Raw genomic sequence first — 24091 nt, 5'->3', positions numbered from 1 at the left:
AATCCCAAATCCACAAGGAGAGTCCAATTGTGTCGGTTGCGATGCCTGACCTTCCCAACACTGGACGTGAAGAGCATGCGCCTTCCACCATTTGCACGCCCCCTGCAAGTGCTGGAAGGAGCACCCGCAGTCCAGTTCCTGATAGTCAGATTGAAGATGTCAGTGTTGAAGTACACCAGGATGAGGAGGATATGGGTGTTGCTGGCGCTGGGGAGGAAATTGACCAGGAGGATTCTGATGGTGAGGTGGTTTGTTTAAGTCAGGCACCCGGGGAGACACCTGTTGTCCGTGGGAGGAATATGGCCGTTGACATGCCTGGTGAAAATACCAAAAAAATCAGCTCTTCGGTGTGGAGGTATTTCACCAGAAATGCGGACAACAGGTGTCAAGCCGTGTGTTCCCTTTGTCAAGCTGTAATAAGTAGGGGTAAGGACGTTAACCACCTCGGAACATCCTCCCTTATACGTCACCTGCAGCGCATTCATAATAAGTCAGTGACAAGTTCAAAAACTTTGGGTGACAGCGGAAGCAGTCCACTGACCAGTAAATCCCTTCCTCTTGTAACCAAGCTCACGCAAACCACCCCACCAACTCCCTCAGTGTCAATTTCCTCCTTCCCCAGGAATGCCAATAGTCCTGCAGGCCATGTCACTGGCAAGTCTGACGAGTCCTCTCCTGCCTGGGATTCCTCCGATGCATCCTTGCGTGTAACGCCTACTGCTGCTGGCGCTGCTGTTGTTGCCGCTGGGAGTCGATGGTCATCCCAGAGGGGAAGTCGTAAGCCCACTTGTACTACTTCCAGTAAGCAATTGACTGTTCAACAGTCCTTTGCGAGGAAGATGAAATATCACAGCAGTCATCCTACTGCAAAGCGGATAACTGAGTCCTTGACAACTATGTTGGTGTTAGACGTGCGTCCGGTATCCGCCGTTAGTTTACAGGGAACTAGACAATTTATTGAGGCAGTGTGCCCCCGTTACCAAATACCATCTAGGTTCCACTTCTCTAGGCAGGCGATACCGAGAATGTACACGGACGTCAGAAAAAGACTCACCAGTGTCCTAAAAAATGCAGTTGTACCCAATGTCCACTTAACCACGGACATGTGGACAAGTGGAGCAGGGCAGGGTCAGGACTATATGACTGTGACAGCCCACTGGGTAGATGTATGGACTCCCGCCGCAAGAACAGCAGCGGCGGCACCAGTAGCAGCATCTCGCAAACGCCAACTCTTTCCTAGGCAGGCTACGCTTTGTATCACCGCTTTCCAGAATACGCACACAGCTGAAAACCTCTTACGGCAACTGAGGAAGATCATCGCAGAATGGCTTACCCCAATTGGACTCTCCTGTGGATTTGTGGCATCGGACAACGCCAGCAATATTGTGTGTGCATTAAATATGGGCAAATTCCAGCACGTCCCATGTTTTGCACATACCTTGAATTTGGTGGTGCAGAATTTTTTAAAAAACGACAGGGGCGTGCAAGAGATGCTGTCGGTGGCCAGAAAAATTGCGGGACACTTTCGGCGTACAGGCACCACGTACAGAAGACTGGAGCACCACCAAAAACTACTGAACCTGCCCTGCCATCATCTGAAGCAAGAAGTGGTAACGAGGTGGAATTCAACCCTCTATATGCTTCAGAGGTTGGAGGAGCAGCAAAAGGCCATTCAAGCCTATACAATTGAGCACGATATAGGAGATGGAATGCACCTGTCTCAAGTGCAGTGGAGAATGATTTCAACGTTGTGCAAGGTTCTGATGCCCTTTGAACTTGCCACACGTGAAGTCAGTTCAGACACTGCCAGCCTGAGTCAGGTCATTCCCCTCATCAGGCTTTTGCAGAAGAAGCTGGAGGCATTGAAGAAGGAGCTAAAAGGGAGCGATTCCGCTAGGCATGTGGGACTTGTGGATGCAGCCCTTAATTCGCTTAACAAGGATTCACGGGTGGTCAATCTGTTGAAATCAGAGCACTACATTTTGGCCACCGTGCTCGATCCTAGATTTAAAGCCTACCTTGGATCTCTCTTTCCGGCAGACACAGGTCTGCTGGGGTTGAAAGACCTGCTGGTGACAAAATTGTCAAGTCAAGCGGAACGCGACCTGTCAACATCTCCTCCTTCACATTCTCCCGCAACTGGGGGTGCGAGGAAAAGGCTCAGAATTCCGAGCCCACCCGCTGGCGGTGATGCAGGGCAGTCTGGAGCGACTGCTGATGCTGACATCTGGTCCGGACTGAAGGACCTGACAACGATTACGGACATGTCGTCTACTGTCACTGCATATGATTCTCTCAACATTGATAGAATGGTGGAGGATTATATGAGTGACCGCATCCAAGTAGGCACGTCACACAGTCCGTACTTATACTGGCAGGAAAAAGAGGCAATTTGGAGGCCCTTGCACAAACTGGCTTTATTCTACCTAAGTTGCCCTCCCACAAGTGTGTACTCCGAAAGAGTGTTTAGTGCCGCCGCTCACCTTGTCAGCAATCGGCGTACGAGGTTACATCCAGAAAATGTGGAGAAGATGATGTTCATTAAAATGAATTATAATCAATTCCTCCGCGGAGACATTGACCAGCAGCAATTGCCTCCACAAAGTACACAGGGAGCTGAGATGGTGGATTCCAGTGGGGACGAATTGATAATCTGTGAGGAGGGGGATGTACACGGTGATATATCGGAGGGTGAAGATGAGGTGGACATCTTGCCTCTGTAGAGCCAGTTTGTGCAAGGAGAGATTAATTGCTTCTTTTTTGGGGGGGGTCCAAACCAACCCGTCATATCAGTCACAGTCGTGTGGCAGACCCTGTCACTGAAATGATGGGTTGGTTAAAGTGTGCATGTCCTGTTTTGTTTATACAACATAAGGGTGGGTGGGAGGGCCCAAGGATAATTCCATCTTGCACCTCTTTTTTCTTTTCTTTTTCTTTGCATCATGTGCTGATTGGGGAGGGTTTTTTGGAAGGGACATCCTGCGTGACACTGCAGTGCCACTCCTAGATGGGCCCGGTGTTTGTGTCGGCCACTAGGGTCGCTAATCTTACTCACACAGCTACCTCATTGCGCCTCTTTTTTTCATTGCGTCATGTGCTGTTTGGGGAGGGTTTTTTGGAAGGGACATCCTGCGTGACACTGCAGTGCCACTCCTAGATGTGCCCGGTGTTTGTGTCGGCCACTAGGGTCGCTAATCTTACTCACACAGCTACCTCATTGCGCCTCTTTTTTTCTTTGCGTCATGTGCTGTTTGGGGAGGGTTTTTTGGAAGGGACATCCTGCGTGACACTGCAGTGCCACTCCTAGATGGGCCCGGTGTTTGTGTCGGCCACTAAGGTCGCTAATCTTACTCACACAGTCAGCTACCTCATTGTGCCTCTTTTTTTCTTTGCGTCATGTGCTGTTTGGGGAGGGTTTTTTGGAAGGGCCATCCTGCGTGACACTGCAGTGCCACTCCTAGATGGGCCCGGTGTTTGTGTCGGCCACTAGGGTCGCTAATCTTACTCACACAGCTACCTCATTGCGCCTCTTTTTTTCTTTGCGTCATGTGCTGTTTGGGGAGGGTTTTTTGGAAGGGCCATCCTGCGTGACACTGCAGTGCCACTCCTAGATGGGCCCGGTGTTTGTGTCGGCCACTAGGGTCGCTAATCTTACTCACACAGCTACCTCATTGCGCCTCTTTTTTTCTTTGCGTCATGTGCTGTTTGGGGAGGGTTTTTTGGAAGGGACATCCTGCGTGACACTGCAGTGCCACTCCTAGATGGGCCCGGTGTTTGTGTCGGCCACTAGGGTCGCTTATCTTACTCACACAGCGACCTCGGTGCAAATTTTAGGACTAAAAATAATATTGTGAGGTGTGAGGTATTCAGAATAGACTGAAAATGAGTGTAAATTATGGTTTTTGAGGTTAATAATACTTTGGGATCAAAATGACCCCCAAATTCTATGATTTAAGCTGTTTTTTAGTGTTTTTGGAAAAAAACACCCGAATCCAAAACACACCCGAATCCGACAAAAATAATTCGGTGAGGTTTTGCCAAAACGCGTTCGAACCCAAAACACGACCTCGGAACCGAACCCAAAACCAAAACACAAAACCCGAAAAATTTCAGGCGCTCATCTCTAGTGTCTGGGCGAACGCTGGGTGTGTTTGTGACGTCAAACCAGGAACGAAACTGACTGAACTGATCGCAGTGGCAGAGTAAGTGTCGAGCTACTCAGAAACTGCTAAGAAGTGTCTTCGCAATTTAGAAAATCTTTCGTTCGCAATTTTGATAAGCTAAGATTCACTCCCAGTAGGCGGCGGCTTAGCATGTGCAATGCTGCTAAAAGCAGCTTGCGAGCGAACAACTCGGAATGAGGGCCAATATATTTATGTCAAACTGCAGCCTATCAGGAATCAGGTACCAAAAGGAGAAGTAATTCTTTCAAGCAGTGAGCCACGGCACAGTAACCTCTTCATTAGAGATGAGCGGGTTCGGTTTCTCTGAATCCGAACCCGCCCGAACTTCATGTTTTTTTACATGGGTCCGAGCGACTCGGATCTTCCCGCCTTGCTCGGTTAACCCGAGCGCGCCCGAACGTCATCATCACGCTGTCGGATTCTCGCGAGGCTCGGATTCTATCGCGAGACTCGGATTCTATATAAGGAGCCGCGCGTCGCGCCCATTTTCACACGTGCATTGAGATTGATAGGGAGAGGACGTGGCTGGCGTCCTCTCCGTTTAGAAATTAAAATAGATAGGAGAGTGAGAGTGAGACACTTCATTTACTTACTGGAGCTTAGGAGGAGTTATACTAGTGACTGATGACCAGTGACCTGACCACCAGTGCAGTTTTATAATTTATTATTATTTAATAATCCGTTCTGTTCTTGTTCTCTGCCTGAAAAAAACGATACACAGTGACTCAGTCACACTCACATACCATATCTGTGCTCAGCCCAGTGTGCTGCATCATCTATGTATAATATCTGACTGTGCTCACACAGCTTAATTGTGGGGGAGACTGGGGAGCAGTTATAGGTTATAGCAGGAGCCAGGAGTACATATTAAACAGTGCACACTTTTGCTGCCAGAGTGCCACTGCCAGTGTGACTGACCACTGACCACTGTGACCAGTGACCTGACCACACTGACCACCAGTATAGTATATTGTGATTGAATGTCTGCCTGAAAAAGTACACTCGTCGTGTGACTTGTGTGGTGTTTTTTTATTCTATAAAAATTAAAAAACTCATTCTGCTGACAGACAGTGTCCAGCAGGTCCGTCATTATATAATATATACCTGTCCGGCTGCAGTAGTGATATATATATATATTTTTTATATCATTATTTATCATCCAGTCTATACTAGCAGCAGACACAGTACGGTAGTTCACGGCTGTAGCTACCTCTGTGTCGGCACTCGGCAGTCCATCCATAATTGTATACCACCTACCCGTGGTTTTTTTTTCTTTCTTCTTTATACATACTACATCTCATTATCATCCAGTCTATATTAGCAGCAGACACAGTACAGTACGGTAGTCCACGGCTGTAGATACCTCTGCGTCGGCACTCGGCAGTCCATCCATAATTGTATACCACCTACCCGTGGTTTTTTTTTCTTTCTTCTTTATACATACCACATCTCATTATCATCCAGTCTATATTAGCAGCAGACACAGTACAGTACGGTAGTCCACGGCTGTAGCTACCTCTGTGTCGGCACTCGGCAGTCCATCCATAATTGTATACCACCTACCCGTGGTTTTTTTTTTCTTTCTTCTTTATACATACTACATCTCATTATCAACCAGTCTATATTAGCAGCAGACACAGTACGGTAGTTCACGGCTGTAGCTACCTTTGTGTCAGCACTCGGCAGTCCATCCATAATTGTATAACACCTACCCGTGGTTTTTATTTTTCTTTCTTCTTTATACATACTACATCTCATTATCATCCAGTCTATATTAGCAGCAGACACAGTACAGTACGGTAGTCCACGGCTGTAGCTACCTCTGTGTCGGCACTCGGCAGTCCATCCATAATTGTATACCACCTACCCGTGGTTTTTTTTTCTTTCTTCTTTATACATACTACATCTCATTATCAACCAGTCTATATTAGCAGCAGACACAGTACGGTAGTTCACGGCTGTAGCTACCTCTGTGTCGGCACTCGGCAGTCCATCCATAATTGTATACCACCTACCCGTGGTTTTTTTTTCTTTCTTCTTTATACATACTACATCTCATTATCATCCAGTCTATATTAGCAGCAGACACAGTACAGTACGGTAGTCCACGGCTGTAGCTATCTCTGTGTCGGCACTCGGCAGTCCATCCATAATTGTATACCACCTACCCGTGGTTTTTTTTTTCTTTCTTCTTTATACATACTACATCTCATTATCAACCAGTCTATATTAGTAGCAGACACAGTACAGTACGGTAGTCCACGGCTGTAGCTACCTCTGTGTCGGCACTCAGCAGTCCATCCATAATTGTATACCACCTACCCGTGGTTTTTTTTTCTTTCTTCTTTATACATACTACATCTCATTATCAACCAGTCTATATTAGCAGCAGACACAGTACGGTAGTTCACGGCTGTAGCTACCTCTGTGTCGGCACTCGGCAGTCCATCCATAATTGTATACCACCTTCCCGTGGTTTTTTTTTTCTTTCTTCTTTATACATACTACATCTCATTATCATCCAGTCTATATTAGCAGCAGACACAGTACAGTATGGTAGTCCACGGCTGTAGCTACCTCTGTGTTGGCACTCGGCAGTCCATCCATAATTGTATACCACCTACCCGTGGTTTTTTTTTTCTTTCTTCTTTATACATACTACATCTCATTATCATCCAGTCTATATTAGCAGCAGACACAGTACAGTACGGTAGTCCACGGCTGTAGCTACCTCTGTGTCGGCACTCGGCAGTCCATCCATAATTGTATACCACCTACCCGTGGTTTTTTTTTTCTTTCTTCTTTATACATACTACATCTCATTATCAACCAGTCTATATTAGCAGCAGACACAGTACGGTAGTTCACGGCTGTAGCTACCTCTGTGTCGGCACTCGGCAGTCCATCCATAATTGTATACCACCTACCCGTGGTTTTTATTTTTCTTTCTTCTTTATACATACTACATCTCATTATCATCCAGTCTATATTAGCAGCAGACACAGTACAGTACGGTAGTCCACGGCTGTAGCTACCTCTGTGTCGGCACTCGGCAGTCCATCCATAATTGTATACCACCTACCCGTGGTTGTTTTTTTCTTTCTTCTTTATACATACTACATCTCATTATCAACCAGTCTATATTAGCAGCAGACACAGTACGGTAGTTCACGGCTGTAGCTACCTCTGTGTCGGCACTCGGCAGTCCATCCATAATTGTATACCACCTACCCGTGGTTTTTTTTTTCTTTCTTCTTTATACATACTACATCTCATTATCATCCAGTCTATATTAGCAGCAGACACAGTACAGTACGGTAGTCCACGGCTGTAGCTGCCTCTGTGTCGGCACTCGGCAGTCCATCCATAATTGTATACCACCTACCCGTGGTTTTTTTTTTCTTTCTTCTTTATACATACTACATCTCATTATCATCCAGTCTATATTAGCAGCAGACACAGTACAGTACGGTAGTCCACGGCTGTAGCTACCTCTGTGTCGGCACTCGGCAGTCCATCCATAATTGTATACCACCTACCCGTGGTTTTTTTTTTCTTTCTTCTTTATACATACTACATCTCATTATCAACCAGTCTATATTAGCAGCAGACACAGTACGGTAGTTCACGGCTGTAGCTACCTCTGTGTCGGCACTCGGCAGTCCATCCATAATTGTATACCACCTACCCGTGGTTTTTCTTTTTCTTTCTTCTTTATACATACTACATCTCATTATCATCCAGTCTATATTAGCAGCAGACACAGTACAGTACGGTAGTCCACGGCTGTAGCTACCTCTGTGTCGGCACTCGGCAGTCCATCCATAATTGTATACCACCTACCCGTGGTTGTTTTTTTCTTTCTTCTTTATACATACTACATCTCATTATCAACCAGTCTATATTAGCAGCAGACACAGTACGGTAGTTCACGGCTGTAGCTACCTCTGTGTCGGCACTCGGCAGTCCATCCATAATTGTATACCACCTACCCATGTTTTTTTTTTTCTTTCTTCTTTATACATACTACATCTCATTATCATCCAGTCTATATTAGCAGCAGACACAGTACAGTACGGTAGTCCACGGCTGTAGCTACCTCTGTGTCGGCACTCGGCAGTCCATCCATAATTGTATACCACCTACCCGTGGTTTTTTTTTCTTTCTTCTTTATACATACTACATCTCATTATCAACCAGTCTATATTAGCAGCAGACACAGTACAGTACGGTAGTCCACGGCTGTAGCTACCTCTGTGTCGGCACTCGGCAGTCCATCCATAATTGTATACCACCTACCCGTGGTTTTTTTTCCTTTCTTCTTTATACATACTACATCTCATTATCAACCAGTCTATATTAGCAGCAGACACAGTACAGTACGGTAGTCCACGGCTGTAGCTACCTCTGTGTCGGCACTCGGCAGTCCATCCATAATTGTATACTAGTATCCATCCATCTCCATTGTTTACCTGAGGTGCCTTTTAGTTGTGCCTATTAAAATATGGAGAACAAAAATGTTGAGGTTCCAAAATTAGGGAAAGATCAAGATCCACTTCCACCTCGTGCTGAAGCTGCTGCCACTAGTCATGGCCGAGACGATGAAATGCCAGCAACGTCGTCTGCCAAGGCCGATGCCCAATGTCATAGTACAGAGCATGTCAAATCCAAAACACCAAATATCAGTAAAAAAAGGACTCCAAAACCTAAAATAAAATTGTCGGAGGAGAAGCGTAAACTTGCCAATATGCCATTTACCACACGGAGTGGCAAGGAACGGCTGAGGTCCTGGCCTATGTTCATGGCTAGTGGTTCAGCTTCACATGAGGATGGAAGCACTCAGCCTCTCGCTAGAAAACTGAAAAGACTCAAGCTGGCAAAAGCACCGCAAAGAACTGTGCGTTCTTCGAAATCCCAAATCCACAAGGAGAGTCCAATTGTGTCGGTTGCGATGCCTGACCTTCCCAACACTGGACGTGAAGAGCATGCGCCTTCCACCATTTGCACGCCCCCTGCAAGTGCTGGAAGGAGCACCCGCAGTCCAGTTCCTGATAGTCAGATTGAAGATGTCAGTGTTGAAGTACACCAGGATGAGGAGGATATGGGTGTTGCTGGCGCTGGGGAGGAAATTGACCAGGAGGATTCTGATGGTGAGGTGGTTTGTTTAAGTCAGGCACCCGGGGAGACACCTGTTGTCCGTGGGAGGAATATGGCCACTGACATGCCTGGTGAAAATACCAAAAAAATCAGCTCTTCGGTGTGGAAGTATTTCAACAGAAATGCGGACAACAGGTGTCAAGCCGTGTGTTGCCTTTGTCAAGCTGTAATAAGTAGGGGTAAGGACGTTAACCACCTCGGAACATCCTCCCTTATACGTCACCTGCAGCGCATTCATAATAAGTCAGTGACAAGTTCAAAAACTTTGGGCGACAGCGGAAGCAGTCCACTGACCAGTAAATCCCTTCCTCTTGTAACCAAGCTCACGCAAACCACCCCACCAACTCCCTCAGTGTCAATTTCCTCCTTCCCCAGGAATGCCAATAGTCCTGCAGGCCATGTCACTAGCAATTCTGACGAGTCCTCTCCTGCCTGGGATTCCTCCGATGCATCCTTGCGTGTAACGCCTACTGCTGCTGGCGCTGCTGTTGTTGCTGCTGGGAGTCGATGGTCATCCCAGAGGGGAAGTCGTAAGCCCACTTGTACTACTTCCAGTAAGCAATTGACTGTACAACAGTCCTTTGCGAGGAAGATGAAATATCAGAGCAGTCATCCTGCTGCAAAGCGGATAACTGAGGCCTTGACAACTATGTTGGTGTTAGACGTGCGTCCGGTATCCGCCGTTAGTTCACAGGGAACTAGACAATTTATTGAGGCAGTGTGCCCCCGTTACCAAATACCATCTAGGTTCCACTTCTCTAGGCAGGCGATACCGAGAATGTACACGGACGTCAGAAAAAGACTCACCAGTGTCCTAAAAAATGCAGTTGTACCCAATGTCCACTTAACCACGGACATGTGGACAAGTGGAGCAGGGCAGGGTCAGGACTATATGACTGTGACAGCCCACTGGGTAGATGTATGGACTCCCGCCGCAAGAACAGCAGCGGCGGCACCAGTAGCAGCATCTCGCAAACGCCAACTCTTTCCTAGGCAGGCTACGCTTTGTATCACCGGTTTCCAGAATACGCACACAGCTGAAAACCTCTTACGGCAACTGAGGAAGATCATCGCGGAATGGCTTACCCCAATTGGACTCTCCTGTGGATTTGTGGCATCGGACAATGCCAGCAATATTGTGTGTGCATTAAATATGGGCAAATTCCAGCACGTCCCATGTTTTGCACATACCTTGAATTTGGTGGTGCAGAATTTTTAAAAAAACGACAGGGGCGTGCAAGAGATGCTGTCGGTGGCCAGAAGAATTGCGGGACACTTTCGGCGTACAGGCACCACGTACAGAAGACTGGAGCACCACCAAAAACTACTGAACCTGCCCTGCCATCATCTGAAGCAAGAAGTGGTAACGAGGTGGAATTCAACCCTCTATATGCTTCAGAGATTGGAGGAGCAGCAAAAGGCCATTCAAGCCTATACAATTGAGCACGATATAGGAGGTGGAATGCACCTGTCTCAAGCGCAGTGGAGAATGATTTCAACGTTGTGCAAGGTTCTGATGCCCTTTGAACTTGCCACACGTGAAGTCAGTTCAGACACTGCCAGCCTGAGTCAGGTCATTCCCCTCATCAGGCTTTTGCAGAAGAAGCTGGAGACATTGAAGGAGGAGCTAACACGGAGCGATTCCGCTAGGCATGTGGGACTTGTGGATGGAGCCCTTAATTCGCTTAACAAGGATTCACGGGTGGTCAATCTGTTGAAATCAGAGCACTACATTTTGGCCACTGTGCTCGATCCTAGATTTAAAGCCTACCTTGGATCTCTCTTTCCGGCAGACACAAGTCTGCTGGGGTTGAAAGACCTGCTGGTGAGAAAATTGTCAAGTCAAGCGGAACGCGACCTGCCAACATCTCCTCCTTCACATTCTCCCGCAACTGGGGGTGCGAGGAAAAGGCTCAGAATTCCGAGCCCACCCGCTGGCGGTGATGCAGGGCAGTCTGGAGCGACTGCTGATGCTGACATCTGGTCCGGACTGAAGGACCTGACAACGATTACGGACATGTCGTCTACTGTCACTGCATATGATTCTCTCAACATTGAAAGAATGGTGGAGGATTATATGAGTGACCGCATCCAAGTAGGCACGTCACACAGTCCGTACTTATACTGGCAGGAAAAAGAGGCAATTTGGAGGCCCTTGCACAAACTGGCTTTATTCTACCTAAGTTGCCCTCCCACAAGTGTGTACTCCGAAAGAGTGTTTAGTGCCGCCGCTCACCTTGTCAGCAATCGGCATACGAGGTTACATCCAGAAAATGTGGAGAAGATGATGTTCATTAAAATGAATTATAATCAATTCCTCCGCGGAGACATTGACCAGCAGCAATTGCCTCCACAAAGTACACAGGGAGCTGAGATGATGGATTCCAGTGGGGACGAATTGATAATCTGTGAGGAGGGGGATGTACACGGTGATATATCGGAGGATGATGATGAGGTGGACATCTTGCCTCTGTAGAGCCAGTTTGTGCAAGGAGAGATTAATTGCTTCTTTTTTGGTGGGGGTACAAACCAACCCGTCATATCAGTCACAGTCGTGTGGCAGACCCTGTCACTGAAATGATGGGTTGGTTAAAGTGTGCATGTCCTGTTTATACAACATAAGGGTGGGTGGGAGGGCCCAAGGACAATTCCATCTTGCACCTCTTTTTTCTTTAATTTTTCTTTGCGTCATGTGCTGTTTGGGGAGGGTTTTTTGGAAGGGCCATCCTGCGTGACACTGCAGTGCCACTCCTAGATGGGCCAGGTGTTTGTGTCGGCCACTAGGGTCGCTTAGCTTAGTCATCCAGCGACCTCGGTGCAAATTTTAGGACTAAAAATAATATTGTGAGGTGTGAGGTATTCAGAATAGACTGAAAATGAGTGGAAATGATGGTTTTTGAGGTTAATAATACTTTGGGATCAAAATGACCCCCAAATTTTATGATTTAAGCTGTTTTTTAGGTTTTTTGGAAAAAAACACCCGAATCCAAAACACACCCGAATCTGACAAAAAAAATTCGGTTAGGTTTTGCCAAAACGCGGTCGAACCCAAAACACGGCCGCGGAACCGAACCCAAAACCAAAACACAAAACCCGAAAAATTTCCGGCGCTCATCTCTACTCTTCATATTTCACTATAAAAGTAGTAACTGCAGATAAATCAACACACCTGTTAGCTTCAATAAAGGCATTTTTCAATCTTGAGCTAGTAACAAAAGCAAGTAAAACATTTCAAGAAGGAAGATTTCAGTCACAAAGTGTACTTCCAGGGTTAAAACATACCTAACTACGGGGCTTATACTGCAGAATAAGAGGTTGGTCGGGAGGTTTCGATAAATGTGTTAATATGTATTAAGCATGTACATGTGAAATGCTATTTATGGAAATGAGAATATTTATTGCAAGTCGTTATTGAAATGCACAAATGCATATTTATATAATTGCATGATCTTTTAGACTTCCTGAGTAAAACAGAGCATCGAACATCTCCAGCGAAGCGTTCCTGTGACATAAAGATATTTTATTTTGCATCCAAGTGTTTTTTTTTCCTTAGAAAGAGATACAATAATCTAATGTGTAATAACTGCATGCTCTGATTTGAATGCACTGTTTAGTCTGGAGAATAGTATTACAGTTAGGGCTTACCCAAGCAAGCCCACAAGGTGTAGTTAATAACTTAGCTTGGGTGGAGGCACTAATTAAATAATGTATCCTACCTAAACGAGGTGGTAAAGGCGGGCTATACCATTTTTGGCACCTCAGGAGTTTATTAGCACACACGGTACTGCTGCTTAACTTTACCTATCGGAAAATCCTTTTCCATTTATGACCTTTCCAATTATTTCCCATTTATTATACAGGGATTTCTATGCTGGACATCATCTGGCATTTTTCTTCTTAACTCAGTTGCAGCAAATCTTTCTGCGGTGACTTCATGGGTGTCATTCCGAACTGTTCGCACGCAGCGGTTTATCGCTGCAGTGCGAACGGGTGCGGAATGCGCATGCGCAGCGGCCACAGTGCGCGCGCGCGATGTTGCCTGGCAACAGGGGTCGCCGGGTTATGTCGCGGCTAACAAAGGAAGTGGTCGCAGAGCCGACCACAAAGAAGATTGACAGGAAGAAGGCGTTCAAGGGGCGGATCTGGACCTTTGGAGCCGTTTTCGGGGAGTAGTGAGTAAACCGCAGGCATGTCCAGAAGAACAGAGGGCGGATGTCTGACGTCAAAGCCGGCCCCAGCATCGCAGAGATCGTCGCACAGGGTAAGATGGTATAGGCCTAGTCTTCTATTGCTTGAAATTTTTTTAGCTTAGCAGGGCTGCACAAGTGATCGCAGCCCTGCTAAGCTAAAATACACTCATCCATAGGCGTGGACTAGTTGATCACAGCAGTTGCTGGCTGCGATCAACTCGTAATGACCACCTATGTTTTGCTCTGTGCGAAAATACAACGCCATTATTTATCCATTCAGAAAATCCCTACTGAGCCCTGCACTGCGCACCCCACCAGTAATCGTATTCCAATGCAAATATATTGCATGCAGTAGTGGATCTTGCCACGGGCAAGCAGGACTTTTGCCCAGGGCGCCGCCTTCCAGGGGGCGCCGGCGCCATCCGGAGGGTGCAGCACCATGGCAAGATCCACTACTGTGCCCCCCGCTGCCGCTTTGTCCCCCGCTGGTCCCCCACTGTGAAGGGAACTAGACGCTACCCGTCTAGTTTCCCTTCGTGGAGAGGACCTTTGCTGTGTGGTGCACAATGATGTCATCGTGCACCGCACAGCATTGTGGGACTGTAACAGATGCTAGGGGTCATAATTGACCTCTAGTGTCCATGCTGTGCTATGGGAGAGACGTCATGACGTCTCTCCCATAGATCCGTGGAGAGGAGCGGTGCCGGCGGAGGTCTGCAGCGGTCGGGAATCAGTAGCGGCGATAGTAAGTATTCATTTTTTTTTTCTTTCAGCGGCGTTACTCTACAGGGGGCACAAATGGGGGCGTAACTGACCACGCCCACGTATGAAGCCACGCCCCTATTTTTTACCCGGGGCACCACAAGGGCAAGAACTGGCCCTGATTGCATGTAAAAACATTCTTTTTTTTCTTATTACTCAGCAGTTGTCTTCCCGTTGGCCCATGTGTGTATTTTCCCTATTATGAGAGATATTTGCCTGCACCAAATTGTATATTATATGCTGGAATCAATTGCAAACATTTATATTCTTATTTGTATTATCCCTATGCAGAATCATATTTATCGCACAAGAGTTTTATTTTTATTGTGTTTGTGCTCTCACAACTTCTTTCCTGAATCATTCCCTTCACAGTGTAACTGTGAATCCTGCTAACAGCTCCTGGTAACCAAATCCCCCTAATTACATAGGAGTAGATCTAACATTGAGCAGAATAGCAAAATACTGATAATAACTATCACATATAAAATGCTTTTGAATTTGATTATCAATTTATTACCAAGAATTATTTTCATGCTACAGTTGAAGTGCCTAGTGGGTGCATCAGTTCACTGGTAATTTTAGGTGATATTTCAATTTTATTGTTTCGTATTATTGTTTGTTTGGAGAAAAATAAGTTATTCCTGATGATTAAACGATTATTGCTCTGGGCTTTTATGTACAAACTTTATTGAATATTTCAGTTCATTCCAAGACAAAGTGTTATGAGATTTTTTTTTTTCTGCTAATATTTTTTGTTTATTCTAGGAAAATTTCAGATGAAAATGTATATTCTGCAGATGCAGCAGATGTCCGATGGTACTCTAAATGAACCCATGACTGAAAGCAGGAATTCTGTCAATTTATTGGTGATGGTAGGGCTTTTTCTCCAATCTTAGAGGTCTCCATTGGCTGTGAGTATTTGCTGAAGGAGAAGCAACTACCCAGGCTGTGAGTATTTGCTGAAGGTGAAGCAACTACCCAGACTCAATGTAGAAACATAAAAATTATGTTACACAAAATCGATTTCCTGAGAATTGCGTCAATCATTGACCAAAAAATCTCAAAAAGTTATGGGAGCCTGGAGCATTACAGAACTATGACATCCAATTCATGCAAATTCAGAGTGAACTTGTTTTCTTCATGAATATTTTTTGACTTAATATCAATTTAAAATACACTTATATGGCTGATTCAATTACTGGAATCTGTAACACCTGTATGAGAAGCTAAATATTTTCCCCGGATTTAATTTTGGAATGAATTTGCAAAACCTTATTTTATTTTTATAGCCTCATCCTGGGCAGCAGTGCCTGTTGGTATTTGTAGTTTCAAGTTGTTGCTCAGTCACATAGGTTGTGAGGTCACTGAGAACAGAACGTTCAGGGCTGAGATTAGATCACTTCATTCCGGTGAGATTATCTGATTCCTGAACTGTTTTAGCAAGGTTCTGGAACACTGTTCCAGATTACAGCTTTGCTGACATTCTGGAACAGGATTCCGGTGTATTCCCCCTGTAAAACAGCACACAGTTATTCGTATCAATATTGTCTCATAGAAGACGGTCGCTACACTTCAAGGAAAATACTTGTGTGAAGAATGAATAAATTCGGTAAATGTATTAAATATTCTAAAGTGCGGAGAACGGTAATGTAGGTGATTCGCTACTATATCCACATGTTCACTTCTCTAGTCTTTAGAAGGTTTGCTACATCTTCCAATAAATCCTACACTGATGACAACTGGTGAAAAAATAACTACAAAAAGGATTTGGTAATATAGTACATTGCAATCAATCAAATTCTTAAAAATGTGCAACATCAATACAAAGGAGGTCAAACAGATATCTTAGCATGTTTACATTGCACGCAACGTACTCAAAAATAAGCATTTCCAGCTGTTATACCCTAATAAAATAAATGAAAAATGTAAAGTATAAATCTGCAGTTCTAGTTTTATTTCAAATTTACGCATTATAAACGAACCCTGTAGAGTTAACGGAGAATATTTACCCAGCAAGCACTATGCATTTAAAGAAAACTGCCAATTACCATTTATCGCTGTACTGAAAATGTCACATTGATTTTATCTTACACAAAAAGGTGGGCATTTAAAAAAAAAAAAAAAACAATTCAGAAGTACAATGGTTGGACGATTCTAATTCACTTTCTGCTATCTACCAAAGTAAAGAGTAAACAAACAGACAATTTTGTTGAAGGACAGAAAATCAGCTTTATCGCAGAAGGCAATATTGACAAGAGAATATACCAAATTATAAGTACTGTCTCTTAAAACTGTGGATGCCAAGAAAAAGTTACTATAACACTGAACAATGTCAAAGTATTTTTTTTAAATATATATATATATATATATATATATATATTTATTTATTTATTTTAAATAGCTTACATACTGTACAAATGCAGGTCTTGTTGGTTTCTCCAGGTATTACTGAACTTTAAGGGAGGGTTGGTACACATACATCCAAGGATATATCAAAGGTATCAAACTAATAATTTTGAATAATAATAATAATAATAATAATAATAATAATAAAAAAAGATTGAAAAATAAATTAATTATACACTGCTCAAAAAAATAAAGGGAACACTAAAATAACACATCCTAGATCTGAATGAATGAAATATTCTTATTAAATACTTTGTTCTTTACATAGTTGAATGTGCTGACAACAAAATCACACAAAAATTATCAATGGAAATCAAATTTATTAACCCATGGAGGTCTGGATTTGGAGTCACACTCAAAATGAAAGTGGAAAAACACACTACAGGCTGATCCAACTTTGATGTAATGTCCTTAAAACAAGTCAAAATGAGGCTCAGTAGTGTGTGTGTCCTCCACGTGCCTGTTTGACCTCCCTACAATGCCTGGGCATGCTCCTGATGAGGTGGCGGATGGTCTCCTGAGGGATCTCCTCCCAGACCTGGACTAAAGCATCCGCCAACTCCTGGACAGTCTGTGGTGCAACGTTGGTGGATGGAGCGAAACATGATGTCCCAGATGTGCTCAATTGGATTCAGGTCTGGGGAACGGGCGGGCCAGTCCATAGCATCAATGCCTTTGTCTTGCAGTTACTGCTGACATAATCCAGCCACATGAGGTCCAGCATTGTCTTGCATTAGGAGGAACCCAGGGCCAACCGCACCAGCATATGGTCTCACAAGGGATCTGAGGATCTCATCTCGGTACCTAATGGCAGTCAGGCTACCTCTGGCGAGCACATGGAGGTCTGTGCGGCCCCCCAAAGAAATGCCACCCCACACCATTACTGACCCACTGCCAAACCGGTCATGCTGGAGGATGTTGCAGGCAGCAGAACATTCTCCTTGGCGTCTCCAGACTCTGTCACGTCTGTCACATGTGCTCAGTGAGAACCTGCTTTCATCTGTGAAGAGCACAGGGCGCCAGTGGCGAATTTGCCAATCTTGGTGTTCTCTGGCAAATGCCAAACGTCCTGCACGGTGTTGGGCTGTAAGCACAACCCCCACCTGTGGGCATCGGGCCCTCATACCACCCTCATGGAGTCTGTTTCTGATCATTTGAGTAGACACATGCACATTTGTAGCTTGCTGGAGGTCATTTTGCAGGGCTCTGGCAGTGCTCCTCCTGTTCCTCCTTGCACAAAGGCGGAGGTAGCGGTCCTGCTGCTGGGTTTTTGGCCTCCTCCACGTCTCCTGATGTACTGGCCTGTCTACTGGTAGCGCCTCCATGCTCTGGACACTACGCTGACAGACACAGCAAACCTTCTTGCTACAGCTCGCATTGATGTGCCATCCTGGATGAGCTGCACTACCTGAGCCACTTGTGTGGGTTGTAGGGAGGTCATACAGGCACGTGGAGGCCACACACACTACTGAGCCTCATTTTGACTTGTTTTAAGGACATTACATCAAAGTTGGATCAGTCTGTAGTGTGTTTTTCCACTTTAATTTTGAGGGTGACTCCAAATCCAGACCTCCATGGGTTAATAAATTTGATTTCCATTGATAATTTTTGTGTGATTTTGTTGTCAGCACATTCAACTATGTAAAGAACAAAGTATTTAATAAGAATATTTCATTCACTCAGATCTAGGATGTGTTATTTTAGTGTTCCCTTTATTTTTTTGAGCAGTGTATTTAATATCTCCTATATATTAGCCCAGATCTGTGACTTTGTGACTAAATTTCCTAACGCTGGGCGGAATCACAATACTGGGCGGAGTTAGTCAAATGAGTCACAGATCTGGGCAAATCTATAGGAGAGGAGTCACCTGCCGCCTGGCTCCAGCCCTGAAGGGGGTACACACTGCAGCTTCCACTATACACACTGCAGCTGTGAGAGATGGACCCGTGATACAGAGGGGAAACAGACGGCGTCGTCTCCCAACCAATAGTGGTGAAGCCACGCCTTCCGCATCCGCTGCTGTCACTCTCCCGTTACGCCTCCCGCATCCGCTGCCTCCGGCAACCGCTGCTGTCACTCACCCGTTCCGCCTCCTGCATCCGCTGCTGTCACTCTCCCGTTACGCCTCCCGCAACCGCTGCCTCCGGCAACCGCTGCTGTCACTCACCCGTTCCGCCTCCCACATCCGCTGCTGTCACTCTCCCGTTACGCCTCCCGCATCCGCTGCCTCCGGCAACCGCTGCTGTCACTCACATGTTCCGCCTCCCGCATCCGCTGCTGTCACTCTCCCGTTACGCCTCCCGCAACCGCTGCCTCCGACAACCGCTGCTGTCACTCACCCGTTCCGCCTCCCGCAACCGCTGCTGTCACTCACCCGTTCCGCCTCCCGCAACCGCTGCTGTCACTCACCCGTTCCGCCTCCCGCAACCGCTGCTGTCACTCACCCGTTCCGCCTCCCGCAACCGCTGCTGTCACTTACCCATTCCGCCTCCCGCAACCGCTGCTGTCCGCACCAGCACAATAAGTATTATTTTAAATGAAGAACTATTACCTCCGCTCAGCCGGCACGCAGTGCAGAGATGCCGCACGGCAGGCGGGTGGGCGGGTGTGTGGTGAGGGGAATCTCCCTTTACTACAGGTAGAAATCGCAGCCTCCAGGCGGGGGCGTGTCATGGGCGGAGCTTCCAGAGTCCTGTACTGATGAGGAGCTTGGGGCGTGCACAATGATGCAATATGCCCATACCCTTGCCCCGCCCCCTGGACGGAGGGACCCTTGATAATGATGGGAGTTCTCCATTAAAGACCAACAGGTGCAGCTGGCCAGTAAGTTTTATTCCTCTGTAGCTGCGGTTTTCCCCTCTATGCTTCCTGTCTCAGTCAGTACCTCTGCCACTGCCCCGTAGTTCATATTGCATGTCTGTCTGTTTGCCCAATTCACATTTGTACATGTCTCCATGTCCTCTCTTAGGGCGGGATGTACTAAGCTTAGAAAAGTGATAATTTCCCAGTTATAAAGTACCAGCCAATTAGCTCCTACCTGCCATGTCACAGGCTGTGTTTGAAAAATGACAGGAGGTGATTGGCTGCTACTTTAGCACCATGAAATTATCACTTTTCACGGCTTAGTACATCGCTCCCTTTTCAGTGTGAACTCAGTGTGGATATCTCCCCTCCAGCCCCAATGTGTATATCTCCATACCCCATCTCTGCAGTCCCCAGTTTGGACGTCTTAATGTCCCCCACCCCCAGTCACCAGTTTCTACGTCTTAATGTCCCCCACCCCCAGTCACCAGTTTCTACGTCTTAATGTCCCCCACCCCCAGTCACCAGTTTCTACGTCTTAATGTCCCCCACCCCCAGTCACCAGTTTCTACGTCTTAATGTCCCCCACCCCCAGTCACCAGTTTGGACGTCTTAATGTCCCCAACCCCCAGTCACCAGTTTCTACGTCTTAATGTCCCCCACCCCCAGTCACCAGTTTCTATGTCTTAATGTCCCCCACCCCCAGTCACCAGTTTCTACGTCTTAATGTCCCCCACCCCCAGTCACCAGTTTGGACGTCTTAATGTCCCCCACCCCCAGTCACCAGTTTGGACGTCTTAATGTCCCCCACCCCCAGTCACCAGTTTGGACGTCTGAATGTCTCCCTCCCCTCCACCTCCACCAATGTGTATTTCTTTATGCCCACCCACCACTCACGAGTGTGTATGTCACTATGTCTCCCTCCTCCCAGTGGGATGTAGTTATGTGACCAGCAGTCAGGAGACCGCTGGTCACAATACAGACACCTACATCCCGCCCCCTCAACATCCCAACTGTCGACATGCTGACTAACAGGAACTATTCCAACCCGGGGGTGTCCACGACACCCATAGAGTGGGAATAGAACCTGTGGCGAGCCTGCAGCATAGCAAACGCAATGAGCCCACAAGGGGCTTCGTTTCATTCGCCCGCCCCCACCCCCAGCCGGCGTTCTTAACCCCCGGGATCCCGGCGTCGGTATGGTGACCGGTGGGATATAAGCGCTGATCATTCATTCCCAACCCCTCCCAGTCACTGGTGTATAGGTATCCATATTCCTCCAGGTCCCAGTGTGTCTCTGTATCTCCTATATATTAGTCCAGATCTGTGACCGGTTGAGCCCATACACGCTCATTCACCATCCCCAGCATCTTACCGGCCCACAGGCCAAACCTACTAACACTTACTCACACACCACCACACCAAACACATTACCTTCACCACCATCAATAATCCAAAGCCAACCCCCACACTCCCTAACACATACATCCTCAATCGCTAACCTCCCCACCACACCCACAAAACCCCCTAAGCACCTATGAGCACCCTGGAAAATGCAACACCCCCTCTAAACCCACCTACACACCACACGTTCCTCCCTCACACACAGCACATCCGTTCCCCCTTCAAAAATTCCATACCCCTTACTGCCAACCCTCCACCACTCACAACATCCATATGCCCCATTTACACCACCACCTCTGCACCAACATCCCCATCCACAAGCCTATTTTACAATCAACCATCCACCACACGCACCACCTACAACAACCCTCCCCACAGTCAGTCAATACCTTAATCACAGGGCAACGCCAACACACACAAACCTCCACCTCACTACACCCACCCCCTTTCACATACAAACTACACACCATGTACACTTTTACCCCACATCCACACAACACACACCTGCCCAACACCCGCAACACCTCACAATAACATCCACCAAACACTGTAGCCCCATACTTGACACATAGCTTATTCAAATACACCACCCCTGCAGCTCACACGAAACCTCAACAAAACCATAAACCTCCCCCTATCCCACTCCCCACCCCTCCCATGAACACTACAAAGCCCCCCATACCCTTCACCATCCACCCACACACCCCATGTGGAACTCCACCACCCATGTCAGCCTCGGACATACCCTCCCCAATCCCCCTGCCCCACACACCCACAACTCCAACAAACCCAACACCTCCTGCCCCCTCCACCATCCCTCAGCCCACAGGGGCATAGCCCCTTACGAAGGTGTGAAGAGCGCCCGTAGGGCGCGATGAATCACCTAGTATCCTCAGATTTACAAAATGCTATTTATTTAAGCTATGGCCTTACACATATAAGACATATAATTTATTTATAAGAAATGTACTGTATAACTTGTATAAGAAGATACGATACCTGAGAAACATTTATATGCTGGATAAAATAAGTGATCAGGTGTCTTCCCAAATGTACTATGTGTCGCTCACATGATTAGAGCTTTTGGCTCAGAAATTATGCATTCATGTTTGGTATATGCTATATACATATAATAGTTACAGCACTTGTTAGACATTTATAGGTGGGATAACTATTAAACTCACAGGTCTGCGAAATTTAAAGTATTGAAAGCTTTTTTTAATAATACTTTTATATTCTTAATTATACTCCTGTGTACATCAAGAAATAGTATATTAAAAAAAATTACCTTTGCCCATAAGGGGGTTACATACATTTTTAATTAAAAAAAAGAAGTTTAATTGTTCTTGACATATTTATTGTGAAATACAAAGAAGTGTAGATGATATCACTGTGTTTATGTCTTAATTACATAATAAAATAACAATAAAATCAAACAATAATAGAAACAAAACCATAGTTATTGAAAAAAATCGTTAATATCTTGGTTATTTTGTCTTCAAACTTAGTTTTGTCGCTTTTTACTTATACGTTTTTTCTGTGTCGTCTCTGTGTATCATCAAGCAGTAGTAAACCATCATGCTGACGTCCCAACGACTCTGGTATCTTCTTTCTACATCTTTAACTTTTTGGTGGAACCGTTCACCCTGTTCTTCACTGTAGTCTCTGAGATTATTCGGGAAATTCTCAATATGGGAATTCACAAAATGTACCTTTAAACTCGCCAAGGTTTCTATAACTATTAAGCCTTTCCCTGTTCTTTTCTTGTAGTTTGGATCCATGACATTGCCTAAAAATTTTGAAACCTCTTGTTTGAGCGAAGTCCACGCCGAAAGTTCCACAATATTCGTTACACGCCCAAAATGTTCATCTTTTATTAACTTTTTTAATGTCAGGGCCTGTAAAAATGCCTTCCTTCAGTTTAGCACAGGATAGGATAGGGAATTTGTTGCAAAGATATTTGTTCTATGATGGCTACTTGATGAGTAGAATCAATTAGTGTGTATACTGTACTGTATGAGTGGTGTGTACTGTATATGTACTGTGTGTGTGTATAAGTGGTGGTAGGCACTGGCAGGGGTTAAAATGAGCTGGCACACGGCAAAACTGTGTTGCATCTGTTGTATTTGGTTCCACCTTCTCCAACTCATCTTGTAGTTGTTGTGTGTGTGCAATGTTCCTTTAGACGGTATGGGGTTTAGTCCCTTTGCATATTTCAGCTCCATGCCCACGTGAACCTTAATCTGCGACTGGGCGGGGGGAAGTTTTATGGCGAGAAATGAATTGCAACGTTCTATACTACCGACTGAATTCATTTAAGACAATGTTTTATAATAAACTAACTGAATACCTGTGCTTCGCTACGGAAGTTCAAGTATTTCCGTGTGTATAACTTTAATTTTGAAGGACTTCCTGGTAAACTAATTATACTTACAACAGGACATGCTCCGCCCGCCATTGCCAATCTTTGTCAGGCCGCACCTCCGGGCGGGCCTTCCTCGTAATGATGCTGTCAAAAGGCTGGCGCTGAGGAGAATAATCCGCCTCCTTCTCTGCCCCATCCCGCCTCTGATGCTGCCATGCTAGCTTTTTGCCTGCATGGACTTCTTAATGCAAGAAGACTATTTTAATTGCGCCCATCACTATTCATCTCAGCAACCCCGCAAAGTATGGATTTTTACATGTCACCCCTTCCCACCTCCATCCCTAGGGATGCTAGGGATGTCTTACCCCCACAGTATTTTTGTCCAGGTTGTAAGTCATATGTGTACCAAGTTTGGTGTAAATTGCTCTAGCCATTATGCTGGTGCATATATACATACATACGGCCATTTTTTTAAATATATATATATATATATATATATATATATATATATATATTAGTGATGTGCACTGGAAATTTTTCGGGTTTTGTGTTTTGGTTTTGGGTTCGGTTCCGCGGCCGTGTTTTGGGTTCGGACGCGTTTTGGCAAAACCTCTCCGAAATTTTTTTGTCGGATTCGGGTGTGTTTTGGATTCGGGTGTTTTTTTTCAAAAAACCCTAAAAAACAGCTTATATCATAGAATTTGGGGGTCATTTTGATCCCATAGTATTATTAACCTCAATAACCATAATTTCCACTCATTTTCAGTCTATTCTGAACACCTCACAATATTATTTTTAGTCCTAAAATTTGCACCGAGGTC

This window comes from Pseudophryne corroboree, chromosome 1 (genome assembly GCF_028390025.1).
Source record: "Pseudophryne corroboree isolate aPseCor3 chromosome 1, aPseCor3.hap2, whole genome shotgun sequence".
Classification (NCBI taxonomy): Eukaryota; Metazoa; Chordata; class Amphibia; order Anura; family Myobatrachidae; genus Pseudophryne; species Pseudophryne corroboree.
This window is presented reverse-complemented; position numbering follows the sequence as displayed.